A 10,157-nucleotide genomic window follows, 5' to 3' on the forward strand; every position below is an offset into this window, starting at 1 on the left:
TTAATATCTAATCTAAACCTACCTAAATCTAATCTAAACCTATTCAGTTCAAATACCTTGGAGCACCACCACCTTGGAGACAGCTTTCCATGCTAAGGAAAGTACACAGTCACGTGTTACCTGCTGGTAACTGCTTGTGGAGGCAGAGTACATTATTTGTACAGCTGGGTTTTATACAAACTGAGCTAGACATAGAAATAAATATCTCAATAATTCATTGAGATTATTCAGGCACCTGGACATTGGCACTCTGCAAATACATAGGAGGCACTGATAAGAGAAGCTTGTATCTCAGTTAAGTGTCAGGCACTTGCTTTTCAGTATTGAAGGTTCGTGCTTAGAGCTTGGGAGATGCCTCTTAATTCACCATCAGTGGTGAAATCAACAGTTGTTTCACATAGTCATGGGGGCAAAATACCTGGATTGTACTTTTTGGAAGCTGATGACACTGGATAAATGTGAGTTTCTGTGTACAGTTCACCTTTCTGTTCTGTGTCTTTTGTCCTGATCTTGTAGAGTTTAGTTCATCCATCATTTTTATCTCCATGTTTTCCAACAAAAACTGAGAGTTTTCTTCCAGTACTCTGGCATCCTCATGCATCTGCCAGCAGGGCAGAGAATGGTTTCATATCCCACATAGAAAAAGACAGATTTTGGAAATAAGCTGAATATACTGGATAGTTGGCTTCTGTTAATAAGAAATCATTGCTATATTGAGAAAATAAATTACTATTTATATCAATATAAAGGGGGAGATGTGAGGGTTTTTTTAAATGTTGGTCCTTGCTCTAGGCTTATTTGCTTCTGATTCCCAACTGCTCAGATCCATTCAGCAAATCACTTTTTCATTCTCCTTGATTGTGAATTCTCAGCCCAACATCTGTCATGCAGAATCTTTGCTACTGCTGTGTGCATTTCTGGCATTTAAAGGAGGAAATCTGGACAATGGTGGAGAGGCTTGTATGCAGTGCGTCAATCTTCACTCGTTTACTCCTGCATTGTGCAGAATAAGATGGAGTCTTGGGGGAAGATAATAGAATTAGCTGTGAAAATGCAGGAATACACGTTCCTTGACTTCCTTTAGGTTACTGAGTGGAAAAGTCTGCGCCTCTGGTTTTTTTAATGAAAGTGAGCAGGAGCTGACCTGCAGGAGTAAGAATAGACCATAGTCTAAAGTTCCATCCAGAAGCGAGGATTTACCGTTCAGCGAGTCCAAAATGTCCTCAGAATATTAGGAAAACCAAACCAACAAAGATAAAATCATAGAATTGTTAAGGTTGGAAAAAAAATCTCTAGGATCATCCAGTCCAAATCAGCGTCAGCCAAGTCTGTCACAGGAAAGAAGCATGGATAAGGACATAGCATGAGACTAGAGAAGCTTAGTTACATTTTTGAAACAAGTGATCCTGCCAACTGTTTTAATTTTTCAGTGTCTGTAGAATTGCAAACATTAAGAATCTTTTGTAACTCTAAATTCAGAGAGAAATTGAAATATTTAAGGAAAAACAGGTCCACAATTAGTTGATAGGATAAAATTGCCAAAATTCATGGCTAGTTTCTTAAAAACTATGTTTGAAGGTATTTTTCTGGTTATAAAATTTAAGTTACTGTATGATCAACATTTTTCAAATTAAGGGTCTTAGTTTTGATTTCCTAAAATAGGAATTTCAGAACATTCGTTTCCTGGTTATAAAATTACTTGCTTGCTCTGCCATACAAGTCTAATTATGTTCTTCATTGTGTAGGACAGCTCAAAAAGTAATCTAGAAATACATTCAGTGTCACCTATTTCGGATAAGTACATCATGTGGCCTAGAATGAATTAATCTAAATTGGAGGGGAAATCTGCATTTGTCTTTTCAGTTCCTTCAAAATCAAGTGAAAGGCCAGTGAAAATAGCCATGGGATTCCAGGGAATTTGAAGAGTGTTACTGGATTTGGGGAATGTACCTTCTCCATTCTGCATCTTCTAAATTTTTGGAGAAATAATGTCAAGACCTTTATGAAGTGTGTAGGTGACAGCAAAGAGGAATTATATGTACAGTGGTGCCAGTGGTACTCGAATACTTAATAAAAAAGGATTTAGAGAAACTTGGGCAGAAAATGAAATAACTCTTGGGAGGAATAAAAGGAAATATGTGTGAGGTGTCAGTCACAAGGTGTTCTTCTCTCTGGCATCTGATGATTGTGAGAGGGTTACAAAAATAAAGAGATTAAGGACTACTGGAGCAGAGCAAAGCTTTAGGAAAGTGGGCTATGAAGTACATTTAAATCAGGATTAAATATTACAGAATTTCTTCTGCTGCAAAAAAAGGATGATTTTATTCACATAATTTAGAACCTAAACAATAGGATTGCCAGAAATCTGAAGGCTGACTTGTCTCTGGTGCCCCTCAGTAGTCTTACACTGCTGAGGGTGGTGCTGGTGGTGGTGGTCTGCTGGGAAGGTCTGCTTCACCCAACCTGCAGGGCCTTCACTCGTGGAGACAGTTTGTTTCAGTGCTTCACTGTTCTTACAATTAGAGGGCTTATCCTGATGTTTAACCCAAATCTTCCTTGCTGCCGTTTAAGCCCATTCAGTCTTTTCTGCTCTTCACAGGCAGGGAAAATAACTTCTTCCTATACTCTTTCCAGCAGTCTGTTAGATAGCTAGGCTGTTAATTTTTCCCTTTTGCTTTTCCATTGTTTTATCGAAATAGTCCTGATAATCAGCCTTTCTTCATAGATCATATTTTCTGCACTCTTAGAATTTTCAGTGATCTTCTGTGGACTCCCTCCCTTCAATTCAGATTCTTTCTGCTTTCAGATCCCAAGAATGACCGTGTTATCTCAATTTGAGGCCGAGCAGACGGGTGGGACTGGTCTGCATGCCCTAGAGGCTGAAATTGTACCCTGTGTCGCAGATCACTGTTTGATTTGTCCATGACCTGTTTGACTTGGATTCAGTTTGGGCCCAGCAACCCCCTGCATCCTTTTTGATAAGGCTACTTTTAACTGTTTCTTTCCCATACTGTATTTGAAGAATTATTTCTTAAGTATAGAATATTTTGTTTATCAGTACTTAGTGATATCATAAGCTTTTAAACCGTAACTTGAACTTCTCCGAATCATTTTAAAATCTGGTCCTATATCTCAAGAAGCTGACAGTATTTCCCAGGTAGGTATCATCTGGAAATTCAGAAAAAGAGGGCCATGCTATTGTAGGATAATTCCTATTGATGGGCCCTCAGTAAGTCATCAAGCCCAGTCTTCTGCTCAGAACTTGGGGTCCCATCACTCAACTCATCAACTAAAATGCTGGAAGGAACTGGAGTCGAGCCAGAATTGACTCTGCTGCAGTTGCTGCTGTGACTGTGTAACTAGTTTTCCACCCATTTTTGACTGACTGGTTAACAGTCTTGCTTAGACCTTATTTTTCCAGTTTACTTATGAAAAGGCCATAGAAATAATGCTAAAAGCTTTACTGAAATTGAGATGTGAGATCTACTGCTCTTCAGTCCATGGGGCTTGTTACTCTGTCAGGGAGGGAGGTTAGACTGGGTTGGTTCAGCATCTTCTTGACAAATTCATATTGACCCTAGCTGGTTTATTTTTTATGTCTGAGGGTGCTTATAAACCATTGAGTTGTGCTAACATTCTTCTAGAGAATGCAATGAAGCTGATGATACTAACTCCCTGTCTCTGCTTCTTTTTTTTTGAAATCTAGGTGGCTATTATGTTCATTCTTCCCCAGTTTTCCTTGCATCACCTGATTTCACAAGTTCTGGAAGATAACTCCTGATGGCCCTGTGACTGAATCAGTCACCCCTTCAAGTGCTACCCAGTGACAATCCTGAAGCTCACATCAGTATAAAACATACAGCTCATAGGTGTTCTCTCTAACTTACTTGAGACTGAGATGTACCCTTTTGTCTCTGTTGCCAATTGTGTTAATTATCTGATTATAATCAATATTTTTAGGAATGGTTTTCCCTCGTAGCTGACCAGTTGGCACCTTGCTGTTCCCCTGAACTGCTGATGTCCATCATCATGTGCCCTTTTTTGTTGTTTTTAATGTCCTTTCCTGGTCACACAATTTTTTGTTTGGCGTTTCTTATTTCACCGTTACAGGCTCGTACTATAGGTTATCACTTTTTGTGTGCTACCTTTCCTCAAGGAAAGAAGTTCTCCAGAAGAGGAAACATTGTTAAAAGTTGTCCTCTGGCAATACTTACCACTTCTCTGCAGTAAAAATTGACTTGCTTCTTCAAAACCTTGTTTGAACTGAAAAAGAAACACAAAAAACCTGCGTGACAATCAAAGCCCATCAAGTAATTTTCAGCTAAATATTAAAATACCTCCTGACCATTATTGAAAATTTCTAAAATTTAAAGGTAACATGGATTTCAAGGTCTTCAAGATCAATAATATACAATACACAAGAGAGGAACTATGATGTTCAGATCATAAAGACAAACTGAAGAAAACAATACTTTGACACAGCATATGTTTTTATCAAGCTAAAGCTAGTCCTGAAACAAAAAGAGGGGTCCATACTGAATATCAGAAAATGAATTGTAATACTAACTACAGAAGAATGATAAAGAAATAGTGAGCATAATGTCTGTTTTGTCTAAACATGAAGAGCCTAATGGATTAAATCCCTTTTATGTACTGCACAAAAATAATTTCAAAGGACTAATTCACCTATCATAAACACTAAATTAAAATTAGCTGCACTTTCTCACTTTCCTACACATTTTGCAGAATTTAGTATTTTTTGACTGGTTCTCTGTGGCTATGCAGTGGTATTTATGTGCACCAGTGTTAGGAAGTATAAATGGGTACCAGTTTACTATTACAGGATTTTAAATCAACTTAATGTTCATTTTACCTGTGAATAGATCTCTGTCACTTGTCAAGAAGAAAGAATCTATTTCATCTAGTGTTAATTTATGGTTAGGGGTATGGTAAAAACTCTGGTTCAAAGCATGCACACAGAAAATAAAACCACTGGCATTATTTATGTTTTGATTCTTTTTTTCCTTAAAATAGAGTGAGATGTGTTTGGAACTGGAATGCATATGCAGAAGCATCCCAAAGTTTAACATCCAACCAACCAAAGTGCTGCAAAATCCCCACTGCAGCTGCCACTATCAGTCCTCTGCAGTGATGCCCCCCGTCACTTTGCCAGGAAGGAGCTGTTGTGGAAAATAAATAAATTGTCTATCATTCAACCAAGCAGGAGAGGTCTCAGCTTTGGCAGACGCAGAAGTGAGAAAGAAATAAACGCTAATCAGATATTTAGAAAGGTAAACATTCCTTGTTCATGCCTCAAAAATAATCTGTCTGCTTCTTGATGCAAAATGTTATTAAAGAATATGGGGCTCATACACACAGAATTTCTACTATCGAAGATCGATGGCATAGAGAAGTAGGTTTATTATTGCTTAAATTATAGGGTTTTATTTAAAAAGTACTTGGTATTACACAATCATCTTTCCTTATGTTTCAAAATCGTTACTCTTTAGTTGTCTCTCTACTTGCACTCTAAAACTTATTAATGTACTTTATACCCATCCGCCTACCAAGAGCTGCATGAATTCACCATGTTCGCTCTGAAGCAACGGGGAATGAAGCTGAGTTATGCAGCACGAGCACATAAAGTGTCCCAAAGCACGTGGGTGGGGTAATCATGATTGCTTCTTAATAATGCGTGCATTAGTGTGCATTATGCATGTAAGTTACGTTGTAGTTACAGAGTATATCTGCCAAAGACTTCTTCTGCTGAAAATTATCACCTTTGTAAGCAGGAGGACCTTGCCCTGCAGTCAGTGTGGACAGCAGGCCATACTGAGCAAGCCTCTAATGTCTGGGAATGTTTGTACCTGTGTCTGGAAATGTTTGTGAGCTCCAAGGCCAACTGGCAGAGCGCAGGAGCACTGGGAGTTTCCTGGAATGGTGCTTCTTGGCACAGGCCAGAACCTCAGCAGAAGTTGTTCCTACAGTGTATTAGTAGGCATGACTGTGTTTAATTGCTGACAAAAGTCCTGGATGCTTCTTAATTTACAGTTACAGAAGAAGCCAAGATGTCCATCAAGGTGTACAGGGTTTATTTCCTGTATGTGAGTTGCTTAAGTCACGTGTGAAGGCACAGGCATAGAAGGATTCTGAGATGTATCACTTTTACAGGCCCACCTCAGTCATCAGGGAATGTGGGCATATCAGAATTGCTTCATGTGCACTATGGGCACGTTTTAGCCTGAAAATTTCAGGTAGTAATATGGTAACCCTAAGAGTGGGGCTGAGTCTGTGCAAAGAATTGTTTTAACTTTTGATCTGACTCTTCCTTTTACCTTTTGCCAGTGTGCTTCGCTGAAAAGCTGTTAAGTGTAAGACTAACGTGGTTGCAGATTTTACTCATGATCTCCTTATTTTGGTGTTTTTCAGTTTTTTCTCATTCAGCAGCTTAACATGCTTATGTTCGCAAGAGGAAAATACAAATGTTGCTCACTTATACTGTTGGGCTCAGCATTACACATCCATCACCTCAACTTTATTTCAGTATAATCTGGTTCTTTTCTTCTCTCTAAACATGCTGTGTTAGTCAACTGTCCTTCTGAAAGCCAGAATTTACTTCACAGAAAGCAAAAAGAAAAACTAAGAGCTCTAATAGAGGAAATAATTCCTTTCTCCAGTATTTACGAGACATTTTGGAATTTTCATTGTTTTTTGTAGTCTCAGTATTGTATTTTTCCTCAGGCAAGAACATTCACAATGTCAACACTGACTTTTTTATGATCTCTCCTCTGCCTCAGAAATGTAACCTTTCTCCAGCTCCTCTTCTAATCCTCTGATTATATCTCTTCCATACCTACTTTCCTTCTCATTTTACTGCTCTGACTTGGCAGTGGTGCTGTGTCTCCTGCGTCTGTTGTTTTGCTCTAATTTTTTTTAGTTCCTTGGAGCTTACTTGTTCAACACTTGCTGTCTACATTGAGATGAGTCCTCATTTCCCAGGGATGCTTATCTACAAAGGATAGTGGAGACACAGTTGGATGGATTTAAGATGGAGTGTGATTCTTTTATGCATCCACAAGTCCAAAGATCTGCTTGGGAGAATCCCATGGGATACAGCTTTGGAGAAAACAAGGGTCCAGGAGAACTGGCTGATTTTCAAGGATGACTTATCTGAGCTCAAGAATGGCCCATCTCTACAAATACGTAATCAAGTGAAGCCAGCAGCAGGAGGCCTGCATGAATGAATGAGGAACTCCTCTCTGTGGGAATAAGGGTGTTATCTTTTCTTTCTAATTCTTCTTTCTAACACAAGAACTCTCCTTTTCTCTTACTTTTATTTTGGACTTTTCACCCTATTATGGTCTCTGAACGTAACTCCTCAGGATATGGCAGTGTGTAAAAATCACATATGAGCTGTTGCTGCAGTTTTGTGTCTCAGAGCTGTCGTGGAAAAATGCATAGATAAATGGGGGGATATTTCCTTCCAACATTAGAAATTTATTGCAATAAAGAAAATAGTGTTATTCTTGTAATTATTAGTTATTATTTATAAATATTAATATTACTAGTTATTATTTATTATTGTCTTCTCCTATTTTTCACTATTTAGCTTTTGAATATCCTTCTTCTGTTTGCTTCTCAATCACAAACTAGGAGAAAAAAACCTGCAAAAACTGTTTATGCAGTCTCACAAATCCCAGCATAATTATTCTTAGTCTTGGTTTATGTGAGCTGTATGAAGGGATGGTCCCAACCAATTTCTGCTGAAAGAACATTCATTGAGGAAAGAAAAAGGAAGGTTCCATTGGTGACCATCCTGTTCATACCACCTCTGGCTATCCTCGGGACTCTGTTATTCAGGTTATATGAAGCAATGGAGTTCCTGTCGTGGGAATTAACTGATCTATCAATCTTGGTGACCAGGATTTACAACTAAATTACTGGTTCCCAAAACACCTGATGAAGACATTTGGTCAGCAGAATTCTAAGATGTGCTTGGTACGATGAAGAGGTAACTAAGGGTAGAGCCCAGATGACATTTCCAGTAAAAATCATCCTTTTCAACACATTGTATACTATATTCAAGAGAAGTAAGCCTGAATAATGTTTGTTAAAAAAAAAAAAAGAAGTGTTTGTATAGGATTTCAAGTGTCTGCAATAATTGTCCTGGGTTGCAGTGTATTCTATTACCATCCTGTAGTGGTTTGGTCCAAAATACTCATTACTGTTTATCTGCTGTGAGATAAGAATTAGGAGAAATGCAAAGCAGGCACCAAACTTGAAAGAATATAAAGAAGTTTATTAACAAACCTAAAAGAGGGAAAAAAAAATTATACCACCTTCAGAAGTCTCCTCCTCCCCCCACCTTCCTCCCTTCTCCCACTGACAATGTAAAAAGACAACCCTTAAGATGTTCAGTCTGTTTACCACTTCCATAATAACCTTGTTCAGTCCATTTAGAAAGAGAAGTCTCTTCTTGCTCATGCTATGAAAACATTATCACAACGAGACAGCCGCCCACTTCCAAATATTGTTCAGTCCATTTAGGAAGAGGAGTCTCTCTGCCTGTGAGTCCCTTCCCCCGACTTGCAGCTTTTCCCGCAACTGCTTTCGAGGATCCACTCTTGAAGTTTTTTGGGGTACAATTTTAAGGTTGAGCCGTTCAGAAACAAAAACAGAGGCCCTTCTCCTTCCCTGGGAGCAAAGGGTCTTCATCATCTTCATCGTTAGGACTATCTCTGGGAGCATCTCTAGGAACTGAGGTTTTCTCCTTTCCCATTTGGAGCAAAAGTCCTCATCTGGTTCATCTCTAGGGACTGAGGTTTTCTCCTTTCCCATTTGGAGCAAAAGTCCTCATCTGGTTCATCTCTCCCTGTCCAAACTTCTCATGAAATTACAGCTGCGTCAGCATCTGCCTATCTCAGCGCAGGTGCTTTTGCTCACGAGTTGAACACTCCACCCCCCATATCTTCATGAAATTACAACAGGATACTCTGATATATCATAGCTTCACAACAGAATTTCAGCTTTAAGCATCTCCTCTCTCTCTTCCCTCAGGTTTTCAGCTCTTCACAGCAGTAAAAAGGGTTAATCTCACCTCGGCCTTGCAGCTTTGCAGCTGGAATGTTGAATTTTTCTTATCGCAGTGGAGAGGGGGGAGAGCCGAGCCGCTCCGGCTGCCCACGGCAAGGCAGTGGGGGGGTTCCATGGCTGGAACAGGTCCATCGGCTTCAGGATGGCCGTGGCCCGGCCCGGCCTGGCCCAAGCAGGGCCTGGCCGGGCCCGCTGGCCCCCACACGGGGCCCGCAGCCACCTGTCCCAGAGCCGGAAACGAGAGAGAGCTTGGGGGGGAGTTTGCCTATTCTTAAATGTGGATCACAGAGGTGGTCACAACTTTAAGTGGCTTAGAGAATTGTCCATATTCAAACTGGCCAGCTGATAGGTTCTATCAGTTCCCAGAGGAAACTGTAAGCACCCCGTAGCAAGGACATCCCTTCCAGGACTATGCTTGCTAACCTATGACACATCCCCATGAGCTGTTGAAATCAGGTGGGGCAGTGTTTCCTTGCCTCCTCCCCCCAGACTATCTTTCTGTTAATTGCCCATCATTGTCCTGCCGCCTGACTCAGAGATAACTCCCTCCGGACTATCTTCTGTTAATGAGCCTAATCAACACTTGGCCTCATGACTCATCACCCCATTGTGAGATGCTCCACCCAGGGGGAGGAACCAAGTATCCCATCGTGGATATAATCTGAGATTCTGAACACCAGAGACACCCTTTCCACTGGATTTCCAGAGGACAGGAGCTACACAGCCACCACTGAACTTTCTGAGGAAGAGCAGACCTTTCTTCTACACGATCACTGCTTCAGAGGACTGCAGCCACCATTCTACCAGGCTGCTACCACCACCCTTACTAACAGGGTGTCAGGTTGTATCTTGACTTGATCAGTTTGAAACAGTGTTTTCTTTTAGTTTTTTTTCCTTTTCTTTAATTTCTATTAAATTGTTATTCTGACTTGGTGCCTCCCACTGGTTTGTTTTCAAACTAGTACAATAATTTCTTCCGCTTTTCAATCCCTTGTCATTGCTTTGGGAGAGGTGACTGGACTCAAGGAAGTTGTTTAAGTGGAGGGGAACATGTGTAAAGCAAC

This window comes from Corvus cornix, chromosome 2 (assembly GCF_000738735.6).
Source record: "Corvus cornix cornix isolate S_Up_H32 chromosome 2, ASM73873v5, whole genome shotgun sequence".
Classification (NCBI taxonomy): Eukaryota; Metazoa; Chordata; class Aves; order Passeriformes; family Corvidae; genus Corvus; species Corvus cornix.